Here is a 20038-nt window from a genome sequence, read left to right on the forward strand (position 1 = left end):
TACTTGCGTCCTTCTTTATTTCTTCACTATTAATTTCCTTCTACTTTGACAAACGCCAGAAATATACGAGTCCGCTTTTGGAAACGTTGGCTGCATTGACATTACCAGTTCAACAACTCGATTTCCTTGTCCGTGTTGCGTGGTTAATAGTTTTATTTCTTATTTCCGAAACTTGAGATACGCATGCGTTTTATTGTATTATTCTGTCGACAGTTTCTAGGAGCGTACGAGTCAGGGCATAAAGCTTTCGAAAATGGCTAGTGTGACGGTGACACGAATTTTTCTTTCATCATCAAAAAAATTGTATTAGCAGGTACATTCCGCTGAACAGCTGCATATGAAACCTATCCCAACGTTATAATTGCTGTGATAGCTCCTGTAGGTCGCACTTGACCTTGCGAGATAATATTGCGGCAGATATCAGCAATCTAATCTATAAAAATAGTTAAGCAACATCACTTTTAATAGATTATCACCAATATTGCGCATTAGATTACGCGTTATTGGCATTTCAATAAATGTCATTTTGCAGGCCTATAGCGATTTCAGCTCCTCAGGCATAAAACGAAGCAGCAATGGAGCTGACACCTGTCAGCCACTTCAACAAAGCCTTCACCCACTCGCAGGCAACAAAGGAATGTGAACGATTTGCTGGCCCCCCTTTCCTTTCTAAGAAATTCGACACAGTTTAACCCCAACTTTTCTTTAGCAGGGAGCTCGTTCTCACTTTGCGCTTGGTCTGCCAGCTGACAACACGTGTTTATTTTCAGAGCGAAGACGTCTTCACGGCAGACACGATGGAGAATTTGCGCAAGATCCTTGCTATTTCGTACAAGAAGCATCAGCTGATGTCATCAAATCGTGGCAAAGTAAGCCTTCGTGTTAAGGTGTTTGTGAAGTGTATTGTCGATAAACTCGAAGCAATACTGGCGGCGCAGCAAGAGGAATATTCGGACAGCGATTCCTCTGACGACGGCATTCAGTCCGTTCTTGTTTGAAGATTGAGTTCCCCTTCCGGAGGGGAAATATGAATAACGCCAGCTTTGTCAGAACGCGAAGCACACTGCCTTAGCAGCAGCCATGCGTGGATAAGTATTCTCAAGGTTCTTAGTTATTTCTCTACTGTTTTCGACAGAATATGTGACCAGTGCCCCTATTCTGCCCATATGTTATTTTCAAGCCACCCTACTTGCGTCCTTCTTTATTTCTTCACTGTTAATTTCCTTGTACTTTGACAAACGCCAGCAATATACGAGTCCGCTTTTGGAAACGTTGGCTGCATTGACATTACCAGTTCAACTACTCGATTTCCTTGTCCGTGTTGCGTGGTTAATAGTATATTTTTATTTCCGAAACTTGAGATACGCATGCGTTTTTATTGTATTATTCTGTCGACAGTTTCTAGGAGCGTACGAGTCAGGGCATAAAGCCTTCGAAAATGGCTAGTGTGACGGTGACACGAATTTTTCTTTCATCATCAAAAAAATTGTATTAGCAGGTACATTCCGCTGAACAGCTGCATATGAAACCTATCCCAACGTTATAATTGCTGTGATAGCTCCCGTAGGTCGCACTTGACCTTGCGAGATAATATTGCGGCAGATATCAGCAATCTAATCTATAAAAATAGTTAAGCAACATCACTTTTACTAGATTATCACCAATATTGCGCATTAGGTTCCACGTTATTGGCATTTCAATAAATGTCATTTTGCAGGCCTATAGCGATTTCAGCTCCTCAGGCATAAAACGAAGCAGCAATGGAGCTGACACCTGTCAGCCACTTCAACAAAGCCTTCACCCACTCGCAGGCAACAAAGGAATGTGAACGATTTGCTGGCCCCCCTTTCCTTTCTAAGAAATTCGACACAGTTTGACCCCAACTTTTCTTTAGCAGGGAGCTCGTTCTCACTTTGCGGTTGGTCTGCCAGCTGACAACACGTGTTTATTTTCAGAGCGAAGACGTCTTCACGGCAGACACGATGGAGAAGAATTTGCGCAAGATCCTTGCTATTTCGTACAAGAAGCATCAGCTGATGTCATCAAATCGTGGCAAAGTAAGCCTTCGTGTTAAGGTGTTTGTGAAGTGTATTGTCGATAAACTCGAAGCAATACTGGCGGCGCAGCAAGAGGAATATTCGGACAGCGATTCCTCTGACGACGGCATTCAGTCCGTTCTTGTTTGAAGATTGAGTTCCCCTTCCGGAGGGGAAATATGAATAACGCCAGCTTTGTCAGAAAGCGAAGCACACTGCCTTAGCAGCAGCCATGCGTGGATAAGTATTCTCAAGGTTCTTAGTTATTTCTCTACTGTTTTCGACAGAATATGTGACCAGTGCCCCTATTCTGCCCATATGTTATTTTCAAGCCACCCTACTTGTGTCCTTCTTTATTTCTTCACTATTAATTTCCTTCTACTTTGACAAACGCCAGAAATATACGAGTCCGCTTTTGGAAACGTTGGCTGCATTGACATTACCAGTTCAACAACTCGATTTCCTTGTCCGTGTTGCGTGGTTAATAGTTTTATTTCTTATTTCCGAAACTTGAGATACGCATGCGTTTTATTGTATTATTCTGTCGACAGTTTCTAGGAGCGTACGAGTCAGGGCATAAAGCTTTCGAAAATGGCTAGTGTGACGGTGACACGAATTTTTCTTTCATCATCAAAAAAATTGTATTAGCAGGTACATTCCGCTGAACAGCTGCATATGAAACCTATCCCAACGTTATAATTGCTGTGATAGCTCCTGTAGGTCGCACTTGACCTTGCGAGATAATATTGCGGCAGATATCAGCAATCTAATCTATAAAAATAGTTAAGCAACATCACTTTTAATAGATTATCACCAATATTGCGCATTAGATTACGCGTTATTGGCATTTCAATAAATGTCATTTTGCAGGCCTATAGCGATTTCAGCTCCTCAGGCATAAAACGAAGCAGCAATGGAGCTGACACCTGTCAGCCACTTCAACAAAGCCTTCACCCACTCGCAGGCAACAAAGGAATGTGAACGATTTGCTGGCCCCCCTTTCCTTTCTATGAAATTCGACACAGTTTAACCCCAACTTTTCTTTAGCAGGGAGCTCGTTCTCACTTTGCGCTTGGTCTGCCAGCTGACAACACGTGTTTATTTTCAGAGCGAAGACGTCTTCACGGCAGACACGATGGAGAATTTGCGCAAGATCCTTGCTATTTCGTACAAGAAGCATCAGCTGATGTCATCAAATCGTGGCAAAGTAAGCCTTCGTGTTAAGGTGTTTGTGAAGTGTATTGTCGATAAACTCGAAGCAATACTGGCGGCGCAGCAAGAGGAATATTCGGACAGCGATTCCTCTGACGACGGCATTCAGTCCGTTCTTGTTTGAAGATTGAGTTCCCCTTCCGGAGGGGAAATATGAATAACGCCAGCTTTGTCAGAACGCGAAGCACACTGCCTTAGCAGCAGCCATGCGTGGATAAGTATTCTCAAGGTTCTTAGTTATTTCTCTACTGTTTTCGACAGAATATGTGACCAGTGCCCCTATTCTGCCCATATGTTATTTTCAAGCCACCCTACTTGCGTCCTTCTTTATTTCTTCACTGTTAATTTCCTTGTACTTTGACAAACGCCAGCAATATACGAGTCCGCTTTTGGAAACGTTGGCTGCATTGACATTACCAGTTCAACTACTCGATTTCCTTGTCCGTGTTGCGTGGTTAATAGTATATTTTTATTTCCGAAACTTGAGATACGCATGCGTTTTTATTGTATTATTCTGTCGACAGTTTCTAGGAGCGTACGAGTCAGGGCATAAAGCCTTCGAAAATGGCTAGTGTGACGGTGACACGAATTTTTCTTTCATCATCAAAAAAATTGTATTAGCAGGTACATTCCGCTGAACAGCTGCATATGAAACCTATCCCAACGTTATAATTGCTGTGATAGCTCCCGTAGGTCGCACTTGACCTTGCGAGATAATATTGCGGCAGATATCAGCAATCTAATCTATAAAAATAGTTAAGCAACATCACTTTTACTAGATTATCACCAATATTGCGCATTAGGTTCCACGTTATTGGCATTTCAATAAATGTCATTTTGCAGGCCTATAGCGATTTCAGCTCCTCAGGCATAAAACGAAGCAGCAATGGAGCTGACACCTGTCAGCCACTTCAACAAAGCCTTCACCCACTCGCAGGCAACAAAGGAATGTGAAAGATTTGCTGGCCCCCCTTTCCTTTCTAAGAAATTCGACACAGTTTAACCCCAACTTTTCTTTAGCGGGTAGCTCGTTCTCACTTTGCGCTTGGTCTGCCAGCTGACAACACGTGTTTATTTTCAGAGCGAAGACGTCTTCGCGGCAGACACGATGGAGAAGAATTTGCGCAAGATCCTTGCTATTTCGTACAAGAAGCAGCAGCTAATGTCATCAAATCGTGGCAAAGTAAGCCTTCGAGTTAAGGTGTTTGTGAAGTGTATGGTCGATAAAATCGAAGCAATACTGGCGGCGGCAAGAGGAATATTCGGACAGCGATTCCTCTGACGACGGCATTGAGTCCGTTCTTGTTTGAAGATTGAGTTCCACTTCCGGAGGGGAAATATCAATAACGCCAGCTTTGTCAGAAAGCGACGCACACTGCCTTAGCAGCGGCCATGCGTGCATAAGTATTCTCAAGGTTCTTAGTTATTTGTCTACTGTTTTCGACGGAATATGTGACCAGTGCCCCTATTCTGCCCATATGTTATTTTCAAGCCACCCTACTTGCGTCCTTCTTTATTTCTTCACTATTAATTTCCTTCTACTTTGACAAACGCCAGAAATATACGAGTCCGCTTTTGGAAACGTTGGCTGAATTGACATTACCAGTTCAACTACTCGATTTCCATGTCCGTGTTGCGTGGTTAATAGTTTTATTGTTTATTTCCTAAACTTGAGATACGCATGCGTTTTTATTGTATTATTCTGTCGACAGTTTCTAGGAGCGTACGAGTCAGGGCATAAAGCCTTCGAAAATGGCTAGTGTGACGGTGACACGAATTTTTCTTTCATCATCAAAAAAATTGTATTAGCAGGTACATTCCGCTGAACAGCTGCATATGAAACCTATCCCAACGTTATAATTGCTGTGATAGCTCCCGTAGGTCCCACTTGACCTTGCGAGATAATATTGCGGCAGATATCAGCAATCTAATCTATAAAAATAGTTAAGCAACATCACTTTTACTAGATTATCACCAATATTGCGCATTAGGTTCCGCGTTATTGGCATTTCAATAAATGTCATTTTGCAGGCCTATAGCGATTTCAGCTCCTCAGGCATAAAACGAAGCAGCAATGGAGCTGACACCTGTCAGCCACTTCAACAAAGCCTTCACCCACTCGCAGGCAACAAAGGAATGTGAACGATTTGCTGGCCCCCCTTTCCTTTCTAAGAAATTCGACACAGTTTAACCCCAACTTTTCTTTAGCAGGGAGCTCGTTCTCACTTTGCGCTTGGTCTGCCAGCTGACAACACGTGTTTATTTTCAGAGCGAAGACGTCTTCACGGCAGACACGATGGAGAATTTGCGCAAGATCCTTGCTATTTCGTACAAGAAGCATCAGCTGATGTCATCAAATCGTGGCAAAGTAAGCCTTCGTGTTAAGGTGTTTGTGAAGTGTATTGTCGATAAACTCGAAGCAATACTGGCGGCGCAGCAAGAGGAATATTCGGACAGCGATTCCTCTGACGACGGCATTCAGTCCGTTCTTGTTTGAAGATTGAGTTCCCCTTCCGGAGGGGAAATATGAATAACGCCAGCTTTGTCAGAAAGCGAAGCACACTGCCTTAGCAGCAGCCATGCGTGGATAAGTATTCTCAAGGTTCTTAGTTATTTCTCTACTGTTTTCGACAGAATATGTGACCAGTGCCCCTATTCTGCCCATATGTTATTTTCAAGCCACCCTACTTGCGTCCTTCTTTATTTCTTCACTATTAATTTCCTTCTACTTTGACAAACGCCAGAAATATACGAGTCCGCTTTTGGAAACGTTGGCTGCATTGACATTACCAGTTCAACAACTCGATTTCCTTGTCCGTGTTGCGTGGTTAATAGTTTTATTTCTTATTTCCGAAACTTGAGATACGCATGCGTTTTATTGTATTATTCTGTCGACAGTTTCTAGGAGCGTACGAGTCAGGGCATAAAGCTTTCGAAAATGGCTAGTGTGACGGTGACACGAATTTTTCTTTCATCATCAAAAAAATTGTATTAGCAGGTACATTCCGCTGAACAGCTGCATATGAAACCTATCCCAACGTTATAATTGCTGTGATAGCTCCTGTAGGTCGCACTTGACCTTGCGAGATAATATTGCGGCAGATATCAGCAATCTAATCTATAAAAATAGTTAGGCAACATCACTTTTAATAGATTATCACCAATATTGCGCATTAGATTACGCGTTATTGGCATTTCAATAAATGTCATTTTGCAGGCCTATAGCGATTTCAGCTCCTCAGGCATAAAACGAAGCAGCAATGGAGCTGACACCTGTCAGCCACTTCAACAAAGCCTTCACCCACTCGCAGGCAACAAAGGAATGTGAACGATTTGCTGGCCCCCCTTTCCTTTCTAAGAAATTCGACACAGTTTAACCCCAACTTTTCTTTAGCAGGGAGCTCGTTCTCACTTTGCGCTTGGTCTGCCAGCTGACAACACGTGTTTATTTTCAGAGCGAAGACGTCTTCGCGGCAGACACGATGGAGAAGAATTTGCGCAAGATCCTTGCTATTTCGTACAAGAAGCAGCAGCTAATGTCATCAAATCGTGGCAAAGTAAGCCTTCGAGTTAAGGTGTTTGTGAAGTGTATGGTCGATAAAATCGAAGCAATACTGGCGGCGGCAAGAGGAATATTCGGACAGCGATTCCTCTGACGACGGCATTGAGTCCGTTCTTGTTTGAAGATTGAGTTCCACTTCCGGAGGGGAAATATCAATAACGCCAGCTTTGTCAGAAAGCGACGCACACTGCCTTAGCAGCGGCCATGCGTGCATAAGTATTCTCAAGGTTCTTAGTTATTTGTCTACTGTTTTCGACGGAATATGTGACCAGTGCCCCTATTCTGCCCATATGTTATTTTCAAGCCACCCTACTTGCGTCCTTCTTTATTTCTTCACTATTAACTTCCTTCTACTTTGACAAACGCCAGAAATATACGAGTCCGCTTTTGGAAACGTTGGCTGAATTGACATTACCAGTTCAACTACTCGATTTCCATGTCCGTGTTGCGTGGTTAATAGTTTTATTGTTTATTTCCTAAACTTGAGATACGCATGCGTTTTTATTGTATTATTCTGTCGACAGTTTCTAGGAGCGTACGAGTCAGGGCATAAAGCCTTCGAAAATGGCTAGTGTGACGGTGACACGAATTTTTCTTTCATCATCAAAAAAATTGTATTAGCAGGTACATTCCGCTGAACAGCTGCATATGAAACCTATCCCAACGTTATAATTGCTGTGATAGCTCCCGTAGGTCCCACTTGACCTTGCGAGATAATATTGCGGCAGATATCAGCAATCTAATCTATAAAAATAGTTAAGCAACATCACTTTTACTAGATTATCACCAATATTTCGCATTAGGTTCCGCGTTATTGGCATTTCAATAAATATCATTTTGCAGGCCTATAGCGATTTCAGCTCCTCAGGCATAAAACGAAGCAGCAATGGAGCTGACACCTGTCAGCCACTTCAACAAAGCCTTCACCCACTCGCAGGCAACAAAGGAATGTGAACGATTTGCTGGCCCCCCTTTCCTTTCTAAGAAATTCGACACAGTTTAACCCCAACTTTTCTTTAGCAGGGAGCTCGTTCTCACTTTGCGCTTGGTCTGCCAGCTGACAACACGTGTTTATTTTCAGAGCGAAGACGTCTTCACGGCAGACACGATGGAGAAGAATATGCGCAAGATCCTTGCTATTTCGTACAAGAAGCAGCAGCTAATGTCATCAAATCGTGGCAAAGTAAGCCTTCGTGTTAAGGTGTTTGTGAAGTGTATGGTCGATAAACTCGAAGCAATACTGGCGGCGCAGCAAGAGGAATATTCGGACAGCGATTCCTCTGACGACGGCATTGAGTCCGTTCTTGTTTGAAGATTGAGTTCCCCTTCCGGAGGGGAAATATGAATAACGCCAGCTTTGTCAGAAAGCGAAGCACACTGCCTTAGCAGCGGCCATGCGTGCATAAGTATTCTCAAGGTTCTTAGTTATTTCTCTACTGTTTTCGACAGAATATGTGACCAGTGCCCCTATTCTGCCCATATGTTATTTTCAGGCCACCCTACTTGCGTCCTTCTTTATTTCTTCACTGTTAATTTCCTTGTACTTTGACAAACGCCAGCAATATACGACTCCGCTTTTGGAAACGTTGGCTGCATTGACATTACCATTTCAACTACTCGATTTCCTCTTCCGTGTTGTGTGGTTAATAGTATATTTTTTATTTCCGAAACTTGAGATACGCATGCGTTTTTATTGTATTATTCTGTCGACAGTTTCTAGGAGCGTACGAGTCAGGGCATAAAGCCGTCGAAAATGGCTGGTGTGACGGTGACACGAATTTTTCTTTCATCATCAAAAAAATTGTATTAGCAGGTACATTCCGCTGAACAGCTGCATATGAAACCTATCCCAACGTTATAATTGCTGTGATAGCTCCCATAGGTCGCACTTGACCTTGCGAGATAATATTGCGGCAGATATCAGCAATCTAATCTATAAAAATAGTTAAGCAACATCACTTTTAATAGATTATCACCAATATTGCGCATTAGATTCCGCGTTATTGGCATTTCAATAAATGTCATTTTGCAGGCCTATAGCGATTTCAGCTCCTCAGGCATAAAACGAAGCAGCAATGGAGCTGACACCTGTCAGCCACTTCAACAAAGCCTTCACCCACTCGCAGGCAACAAAGGCATGTCAACGATTTGCTGGCCCCCGTTTCCTTTCTAAGAAATTCGACACCGTTTGACCCCAACTTTTCGTTAGCAGGGAGCTCGTTCTCACTTTGCGCTTGGTCTGCCAGCTGACAACACGTGTTTATTTTCAGAGCGAAGACGTCTTCACGGCAGACACGATGGAGAAGAATTTGCGTAAGATCCTTGCTATTTCGTACAAGAAGCAGCAGCTAATGTCATCAAATCGTGGCAAAGTAAGCCTTCGTGTTAAGGTGTTTGTGAAGTGTATGGTCGATAAACTCGAAGCAATACTGGCGGCGCAGCAAGAGGAATATTCGGACAGCGATTCCTCTGACGACGGCATTGAGTCCGTTCTTGTTTGAAGATTGAGTTCCCCTTCCGGAGGGGAAATATCAATAACGCCAGCTTTGTCAGAAAGCGAAGCACAATGCCTTAGCAGCGGCCATGCGTGCATAAGTATTCTGAAGGTTCTTAGTTATTTCTCTACTGTTTTCGACAGAATATGTGACCAGTGCCCCTATTCTGCCCATATGTTATTTTCAGGCCACCCTACTTGCGTCCTTCTTTATTTCTTCACTGTTAATTTCCTTGTACTTTGACAAACGCCAGCAATATACGAGTCCGCTTTTGGAAACGTTGGCTGCATTGACATTACCAGTTCAACTACTCGATTTCCTTGTCCGTGTTGCGTGGTTAATAGTATATTTTTTATTTCCGATCTTGAGATACGCATGCGTTTTTATTGTATTATTCTGTCGACAGTTTCTAGGAGCGTACGTGTCAGGGCATAAAGCCTTCGAAAATGGCTAGTGTGACGGTGAGACGAATTTTTCTTTCATCATCAAAAAAATTGTATTAGCAGGTACATTCCGCTGAACAGCTGCATATGAAACCTATCCCAACGTTATAATTGCTGTGATAGCTCCCGTAGGTCGCACTTGACCTTGCGAGATAATATTGCGGCAGATATCAGCAATCTAATCTATAAAAATAGTTAAGCAACATCACTTTTACTAGATTATCACCAATATTGCGCATTAGGTTCCACGTTATTGGCATTTCAATAAATGTCATTTTGCAGGCCTATAGCGATTTCAGCTCCTCAGGCATAAAACGAAGCAGCAATGGAGCTGACACCTGTCAGCCACTTCAACAAAGCCTTCACCCACTCGCAGGCAACAAAGGAATGTGAAAGATTTGCTGGCCCCCCTTTCCTTTCTAAGAAATTCGACACAGTTTGACCCCAACTTTTCTTTAGCAGGGAGCTCGTTCTCACTTTGCGCTTAGTCTGCCAGCTGACAACACGTGTTTATTTTCAGAGCGAAGACGTCTTCACGGCAGACACGATGGAGAAGAATTTGCGCAAGATCCTTGCTATTTCGTACAAGAAGCATCAGCTGATGTCATCAAATCGTGGCAAAGTAAGCCTTCGTGTTAAGGTGTTTGTGAAGTGTATTGTCGATAAACTCGAAGCAATACTGGCGGCGCAGCAAGAGGAATATTCGGACAGCGATTCCTCTGACGACGGCATTCAGTCCGTTCTTGTTTGAAGATTGAGTTCCCCTTCCGGAGGGGAAATATGAATAACGCCAGCTTTGTCAGAAAGCGAAGCACACTGCCTTAGCAGCAGCCATGCGTGGATAAGTATTCTCAAGGTTCTTAGTTATTTCTCTACTGTTTTCGACAGAATATGTGACCAGTGCCCCTATTCTGCCCATATGTTATTTTCAAGCCACCCTACTTGCGTCCTTCTTTATTTCTTCACTGTTAATTTCCTTGTACTTTGACAAACGCAAGCAATATACGAGTCCGCTTTTGGAAACGTTGGCTGCATTGACATTACTAGTTCAACTACTCGATTTCCTTGTCCGTGTTGCGTGGTTAATAGTATATTTTTTATTTCCGAAACTTGAGATACGCATGCGTTTTTATTGTATTATTCTTTCGACAGTTTCTAGGAGCGTACGAGTCAGGGCATAAAGCCTTCGAAAATGGCTAGTGTGACGGTGACACGAATTTTTCTTTCATCATCAAAAAAGTTGTACTAGCAGGTACATTCCGCTGAACAGCTGCATATGAAACCTATCCCAACGATATAATTGCTGTGATAGCTCCCGTAGGTCGCACATGACCTTGCGAGATAATATTGCGGCAGATATCAGCAATCTAATCTATAAAAATAGTTAAGCAACATCACTTTTACTAGATTATCACCAATATTGCGCATTAGGTTCCACGTTATTGGCATTTCAATAAATGTCATTTTGCAGGCCTATAGCGGTTTCAGCTCCTCAGGCATAAAACGAAGCAGCAATGGAGCTAACACCTGTCAGCCACTTCAACAAAGCCTTCACCCACTCGCAGGCAACAAAGGAATGTGAAGGATTTGCTGGCCCCCCTTTCCTTTCTAAGAAATTCGACACAGTTTGACCCCTACGTTTCTTTAGCGGGGAGCTCGTTCTCACTTTGCGCTTGGTCTGCCAGCTGACAACACGTGTTTATTTTCAGAGCGAAGACGTCTTCACGGCAGACACGATGGAGAAGAATTTGCGCAAGATCCTTGCTATTTCGTACAAGAAGCATCAGCTGATGTCATCACATCGTGGCAAAGTAAGCCTTCGTGTTAAGGTGTTTGTGAAGTGTATTGTCGATAAACTCGAAGCAATACTGGCGGCGCAGCAAGAGGAATATTCGGACAGCGATTCCTCTGACGACGGCATTGAGTCCGTTCTTGTTTGAAGATTGAGTTCCCCTTCCGGAGGGGAAATATGAATAACGCCAGCTTTGTCAGAAAGCGAAGCACACTGCCTTAGCAGCAGCCATGCGTGCATAAGTATTCTCGAGGTTCTTAGTTATTTCTCTACTGTTTTCGACAGAATATGTGACCAGTGCCCCTATTCTACCCATATGTTATTTTCAAGCCACCCTACTTGCGTCCTTCTTTATTTCTTCACTATTAATTTCCTTCTACTTTGACAAACGCCAGAAATATACGAGTCCGCTTTTGGAAACGTTGGCTGCATTGACATTACCAGTTGAACTACTCGATTTCCTTGTCCGTGTTGCGTGGTTAATAGTTTTATTTTTTATTTCCGAAACTGGAGATACGCATGCGTTTTTATTGTATTATTCTGTCGACCGTTTCTAGGAGCGTACGAGTCAGGGCATACAGCCTTCGAAAATGGCTAGTGTGACGGTGACACGAATTTTTCTTTCATCATCAAAAAAATTGTATTAGCAGGTACATTCCGCTGAACAGCTGCATATGAAACCTATCCCAACGTTATAATTGCTGTGATAGCTCCCGTAGGTCGCACTTGACCTTGCGAGATAATATTGCGGCAGATATCAGCAATCTACTCTATAAAATTTGTTAAGCAACATCACTTTTACTAGGTTATCACCAATATTGCGCATTAGGTTCCGCGTTATTGGCATTTCAATAAATGTCATTTTGCAGGCCTATAGCGATTTCAGCTCCTCAGGCATAAAACGAAGCAGCAATGGAGCTGACACCTGTCAGCCACTTCAACAAAGCCTTCACCCACTCGCAGGCAACAAAGGAATGTGAAGGATTTGCTGGCCCCCCTTTCCTTTCTAAGAAATTCGACACAGTTTGACCCCTACGTTTCTTTAGCGGGGAGCTCGTTCTCACTTTGCGCTTGGTCTGCCAGCTTACAACACGTGTTTATTTTCAGAGCGAAGACGTCTTCACGGCAGACACGATGGAGAAGAATTTGCGCAAGATCCTTGCTATTTCGTACAAGAAGCAGCAGCTAATGTCATCAAATCGTGGCAAAGTAAGCCTTCGTGTTAAGGTGTTTGTGAAGTGTATGGTCGATAAACTCGAAGCAATACTGGCGGCGCAGCAAGAGGAATATTCGGACAGCGATTCCTCTGACGACGGCATTGAGTCCGTTCTTGTTTGAAGATTGAGTTCCCCTTCCGGAGGGGAAATATGAATAACGCCAGCTTTGTCAGAAAGCGAAGCACACTACCTTAGCAGCGGCCATGCGTGCATAAGTATTCTGAAGGTTCTTTGTTATTTCTCTACTGTTTTCGACAGAATATGTGACCAGTGCCCCTATTCTGCCCATATGTTATTTTCAGGCCACCCTACTTGCGTCCTTCTTTATTTCTTCACTGTTAATTTCCTTGTACTTTGACAAACGCCAGCAATATACGAGTCCGCTTTTGGAAACGTTGGCTGCATTGACATTACCAGTTCAACTACTCGATTTCCGTGTCCGTGTTGCGTGGTTAATAGTATATTTTTTATTTCCGATCTTGAGATACGCATGCGTTTTTATTGTATTATTCTGTCGACAGTTTCTAGGAGCGTACGAGTCAGGGCATAAAGCCTTCGAAAATGGCTAGTGTGACGGTGACACGAATTTTTCTTTCATCATCAAAAAAATTGTATTAGCAGGTACATTCCGCTGAACAGCTGCATATGAAACCTATCCCAACGTTATAATTGCTGTGATAGCTCCCGTAGGTCGCACTTGACCTTGCGAGATAATATTGCGGCAGATATCAGCAATCTTATCTATAAAAATAGTTAAGCAACATCACTTTTACTAGATTATCACCAATATTGCGCATTAGGTTCCACGTTATTGGCATTTCAATAAATGTCATTTTGCAGGCCTATAGCGATTTCAGCTCCTCAGGCATAAAACGAAGCAGCAATGGAGCTGACACCTGTCAGCCACTTCAACAAAGCCTTCACCCACTCGCAGGCAACAAAGGAATGTGAACGATTTGCTGGCCCCCCTTTCCTTTCTAAGAAATTCGACACAGTTTGACTCTTACGTTTCTTTAGCGGGGAGCTCGTTCTCACTTTGCGCTTGGTCTGCCAGCTGACAAAACGTGTTTATTTTCAGAGCGAAGACGTCTTCACGGCAGACACGATGGAGAAGAATTTGCGCAAGATCCTTGCTATTTCGTACAAGAAGCAGCAGCTAATGTCATCAAATCGTGGCAAAGTAAGCCTTCGTGTTAAGGTGTTTGTGAAGTGTATGGTCGATAAACTCGAAGCAATACTGGCGGCGCAGCAAGAGGAATATTCGGACAGCGATTCCTCTGACAACGGCATTGAGTCCGTTCTTGTTTGAAGATTGAGTTCCCCTTCCGGAGGGGAAATATGAATAACGCCAGCTTTGTCAGAAAGCGAAGCACACTGCCTTAGCAGCACCCATGCGTGCATAAGTATTCTCGAGGTTCTTAGTTATTTCTCTACTGTTTTCGACAGAATATGTGACCAGTGCCCCTATTCTGCCCATATGTTATTTTCAAGCCACCCTACTTGCGTCCTTCTTTATTTCTTCACTGTTAATTTCCTTGTACTTTGACAAACGCAAGCAATATACGAGTCCGCTTTTGGAAACGTTGGCTGCATTGACATTACTAGTTCAACTACTCGATTTCCTTGTCCGTGTTGCGTGGTTAATAGTATATTTTTTATTTCCGAAACTTGAGATACGCATGCGTTTTTATTGTATTATTCTTTCGACAGTTTCTAGGAGCGTACGAGTCAGGGCATAAAGCCTTCGAAAATGGCTAGTGTGACGGTGACACGAATTTTTCTTCCATCATCAAAAAAGTTGTACTAGCAGGTACATTCCGCTGAACAGCTGCATATGAAACCTATCCCAACGATATAATTGCTGTGATAGCTCCCGTAGGTCGCACATGACCTTGCGAGATAATATTGCGGCAGATATCAGCAATCTAATCTATAAAAATAGTTAAGCAACATCACTTTTACTAGATTATCACCAATATTGCGCATTAGGTTCCACGTTATTGGCATTTCAATAAATGTCATTTTGCAGGCCTATAGCGGTTTCAGCTCCTCAGGCATAAAACGAAGCAGCAATGGAGCTAACACCTGTCAGCCACTTCAACAAAGCCTTCACCCACTCGCAGGCAACAAAGGAATGTGAAGGATTTGCTGGCCCCCCTTTCCTTTCTAAGAAATTCGACACAGTTTGACCCCTACGTTTCTTTAGCGGGGAGCTCGTTCTCACTTTGCGCTTGGTCTGCCAGCTTACAACACGTGTTTATTTTCAGAGCGAAGACGTCTTCACGGCAGACACGATGGAGAAGAATTTGCGCAAGATCCTTGCTATTTCGTACAAGAAGCAGCAGCTAATGTCATCAAATCGTGGCAAAGTAAGCCTTCGTGTTAAGGTGTTTGTGAAGTGTATGGTCGATAAACTCGAAGCAATACTGGCGGCGCAGCAAGAGGAATATTCGGACAGCGATTCCTCTGACAACGGCATTGAGTCCGTTCTTGTTTGAAGATTGAGTTCCCCTTCCGGAGGGGAAATATGAATAACGCCAGCTTTGTCAGAAAGCGAAGCACACTGCCTTAGCAGCACCCATGCGTGCATAAGTATTCTCGAGGTTCTTAGTTATTTCTCTACTGTTTTCGACAGAATATGTGACCAGTGCCCCTATTCTGCCCATATGTTATTTTCAGGCCACCCTACTTGCGTCCTTCTTTATTTCTTCACTGTTAATTTCCTTGTACTTTGACAAACGCCAGCAATATACGAGTCCGCTTTTGGAAACGTTGGCTGCATTGACATTACCAGTTCAACTACTCGATTTCCTTGTCCGTGTTGCGTGGTTATTAGTATATTTTTTATTTCCGATCTTGAGATACGCATGCGTTTTTATTGTATTATTCTGTCGACAGTTTCTAGGAGCGTACGAGTCAGGGCATAAAGCCTTCGAAAATGGCTAGTGTGACGGTGACACGAATTTTTCTTTCATCATCAAAAAAATTGTATTAGCAGGTACATTCCGCTGAACAGCTGCATATGAAACCTATCCCAACGTTATAATTGCTGTGATAGCTCCCGTAGGTCGCACTTGACCTTGCGAGATAATATTGCGGCAGATATCAGCAATCTAATCTATAAAAATAGTTAAGCAACATCACTTTTACTAGATTATCACCAATATTGCGCATTAGGTTCCACGTTATTGGCATTTCAATAAATGTCATTTTGCAGGCCTATAGCGATTTCAGCTCCTCAGGCATAAAACGAAGCAGCAATGGAGCTGACACCTGTCAGCCACTTCAACAAAGCCTTCACCCACTCGCAGGCAACAAAGGAATGTGAAAGATTTGCTGGCCCCCGTTTCCTTTCTAAGAAATTCGACACAGTTTGACCCCAACTTTTCTTTAGCAGGGAGCTCGTTCTCACTTTGCGCTTGGTCTGCCAGCTGACAACACGTGTTTATTTTCAGAGCGAAGACGTCTTCACGGCAGACACGATGGAGAAGAATTTGCGCAAGATCCTTGCTATTTCGTACAAGAAGCATCAGCTGATGTCATCACATCGTGGCAAAGTAAGCCTTCGTGTTAAGGTGTTTGTGAAGTGTATTGTCGATAAACTCGAAGCAATACTGGCGGCGCAGCAAGAGGAATATTCGGACAGCGATTCCTCTGACGACGGCATTGAGTCCGTTCTTGTTTGAAGATTGAGTTCCCCTTCCGGAGGGGAAATATGAATAACGCCAGCTTTGTCAGAAAGCGAAGCACACTGCCTTAGCAGCAGCCATGCGTGCATAAGTATTCTCGAGGTTCTTAGTTATTTCTCTACTGTTTTCGACAGAATATGTGACCAGTGCCCCTATTCTACCCATATGTTATTTTCAAGCCACCCTACTTGCGTCCTTCTTTATTTCTTCACTATTAATTTCCTTCTACTTTGACAAACGCCAGAAATATACGAGTCCGCTTTTGGAAACGTTGGCTGCATTGACATTACCAGTTGAACTACTCGATTTCCTTGTCCGTGTTGCGTGGTTAATAGTTTTATTTTTTATTTCCGAAACTGGAGATACGCATGCGTTTTTATTGTATTATTCTGTCGACCGTTTCTAGGAGCGTACGAGTCAGGGCATACAGCCTTCGAAAATGGCTAGTGTGACGGTGACACGAATTTTTCTTTCATCATCAAAAAAATTGTATTAGCAGGTACATTCCGCTGAACAGCTGCATATGAAACCTATCCCAACGTTATAATTGCTGTGATAGCTCCCGTAGGTCGCACTTGACCTTGCGAGATAATATTGCGGCAGATATCAGCAATCTACTCTATAAAATTTGTTAAGCAACATCACTTTTACTAGGTTATCACCAATATTGCGCATTAGGTTCCGCGTTATTGGCATTTCAATAAATGTCATTTTGCAGGCCTATAGCGATTTCAGCTCCTCAGGCATAAAACGAAGCAGCAATGGAGCTGACACCTGTCAGCCACTTCAACAAAGCCTTCACCCACTCGCAGGCAACAAAGGAATGTGAAGGATTTGCTGGCCCCCCTTTCCTTTCTAAGAAATTCGACACAGTTTGATCCCTACGTTTCTTTAGCGGGGAGCTCGTTCTCACTTTGCGCTTGGTCTGCCAGCTTACAACACGTGTTTATTTTCAGAGCGAAGACGTCTTCACGGCAGACACGATGGAGAAGAATTTGCGCAAGATCCTTGCTATTTCGTACAAGAAGCAGCAGCTAATGTCATCAAATCGTGGCAAAGTAAGCCTTCGTGTTAAGGTGTTTGTGAAGTGTATGGTCGATAAACTCGAAGCAATACTGGCGGCGCAGCAAGAGGAATATTCGGACAGCGATTCCTCTGACGACGGCATTGAGTCCGTTCTTGTTTGAAGATTGAGTTCCCCTTCCGGAGGGGAAATATGAATAACGCCAGCTTTGTCAGAAAGCGAAGCACACTACCTTAGCAGCGGCCATGCGTGCATAAGTATTCTGAAGGTTCTTTGTTATTTCTCTACTGTTTTCGACAGAATATGTGACCAGTGCCCCTATTCTGCCCATATGTTATTTTCAGGCCACCCTACTTGCGTCCTTCTTTATTTCTTCACTGTTAATTTCCTTGTACTTTGACAAACGCCAGCAATATACGAGTCCGCTTTTGGAAACGTTGGCTGCATTGACATTACCAGTTCAACTACTCGATTTCCGTGTCCGTGTTGCGTGGTTAATAGTATATTGTTTATTTCCGATCTTGAGATACGCATGCGTTTTTATTGTATTATTCTGTCGACAGTTTCTAGGAGCGTACGAGTCAGGGCATAAAGCCTTCGAAAATGGCTAGTGTGACGGTGACACGAATTTTTCTTTCATCATCAAAAAAATTGTATTAGCAGGTACATTCCGCTGAACAGCTGCATATGAAACCTATCCCAACGTTATAATTGCTGTGATAGCTCCCGTAGGTCGCACTTGACCTTGCGAGATAATATTGCGGCAGATATCAGCAATCTTATCTATAAAAATAGTTAAGCAACATCACTTTTACTAGATTATCACCAATATTGCGCATTAGGTTCCACGTTATTGGCATTTCAATAAATGTCATTTTGCAGGCCTATAGCGATTTCAGCTCCTCAGGCATAAAACGAAGCAGCAATGGAGCTGACACCTGTCAGCCACTTCAACAAAGCCTTCACCCACTCGCAGGCAACAAAGGAATGTGAACGATTTGCTGGCCCCCCTTTCCTTTCTAAGAAATTCGACACAGTTTGACTCTTACGTTTCTTTAGCGGGGAGCTCGTTCTCACTTTGCGCTTGGTCTGCCAGCTGACAAAACGTGTTTATTTTCAGAGCGAAGACGTCTTCACGGCAGACACGATGGAGAAGAATTTGCGCAAGATCCTTGCTATTTCGTACAAGAAGCAGCAGCTAATGTCATCAAATCGTGGCAAAGTAAGCCTTCGTGTTAAGGTGTTTGTGAAGTGTATGGTCGATAAACTCGAAGCAATACTGGCGGCGCAGCAAGAGGAATATTCGGACAGCGATTCCTCTGACAACGGCATTGAGTCCGTTCTTGTTTGAAGATTGAGTTCCCCTTCCGGAGGGGAAATATGAATAACGCCAGCTTTGTCAGAAAGCGAAGCACACTGCCTTAGCAGCACCCATGCGTGCATAAGTATTCTCGAGGTTCTTAGTTATTTCTCTACTGTTTTCGACAGAATATGTGACCAGTGCCCCTATTCTGCTCATATGGTATTTTCAAGCCACCCTACTTGCGTCCTTCTTCATTTCTTCACCGTTAATTTCCTTGTACTTTGACAAACGCCAGAAATATACGAGTCCGCTTTTGGAAACGTTGGCTGCATCGACATTACCAGTTCAACTACTCGATTTCCTTGTCCGTGTTGCGTGGTTAATAGTTTTATTGTTTATTTCCTAAACTTGAGATACGCATGCGTTTTTATTGTATTATTCTGTCGACAGTTTCTAGGAGCGTAAGTGTAGAGGCTTACAGCCTTCGAAAATGGCTAGTGTGAAGGTGACATTAATTTTTCTTTCTTCTTAAAAAAACTGTATTAGCAGGTACATTCCACTGAACTGCTGCATATGAAACCTATCCCAACGTTATAATTGCTCTGATGGCTCCCATAGGTCGCACTTGACCTTGCGAGATAATATTGCGGCAGATATCAGCAATCTAATCTATAAAAATAGTTAAGCAACATCACTTTTACTAGATTATCACCAATATTGCGCATTAGGTTCCGTGTTATTGGCATTTCAATAAATGTCATTTTGCAGGCCTATAGCGATTTCAGCTCCTCAGGCATAAAACGAAGCAGCAATGGAGCTGACACCTGTCAGCCACTTCAACAGAGCCTTCACCCACTCGCAGGCAACAAAGGAATGTGAACGATTTGTTGGCCCCCCTTTCCTTTCTAAGAAATTCGACACAGTTTGACCCCTACGTTTCATTAGCGGGGAGCTCGTTCTCACTTTGCGCTTGGTCTTCCAGCTGACAACACGTGTTTATTTTCAGAGCGAAGACGTCTTCACGGCAGACACGATGGACAAGAATTTGCGCAAGATCCTTGCTATTTTGTACAAGAAGCAGCAGCTAATGTCATCAAATCGTGGCAAAGTAAGCCTTCGTGTTAAGGTGTTTGTGAAGTGTATGGTCGATAAACTCGAAGCAATACTGGCGCCGCAACAAGAGGAATATTCGGACAGCGATTCCTCTGACAACAGCATTGAGTCCGTTCTTGTTTGAAGATTGAGTTCCCCTTCCGGAGGGGAAA

Source organism: Dermacentor albipictus, chromosome 3 (assembly GCF_038994185.2).
Source record: "Dermacentor albipictus isolate Rhodes 1998 colony chromosome 3, USDA_Dalb.pri_finalv2, whole genome shotgun sequence".
Classification (NCBI taxonomy): Eukaryota; Metazoa; Arthropoda; class Arachnida; order Ixodida; family Ixodidae; genus Dermacentor; species Dermacentor albipictus.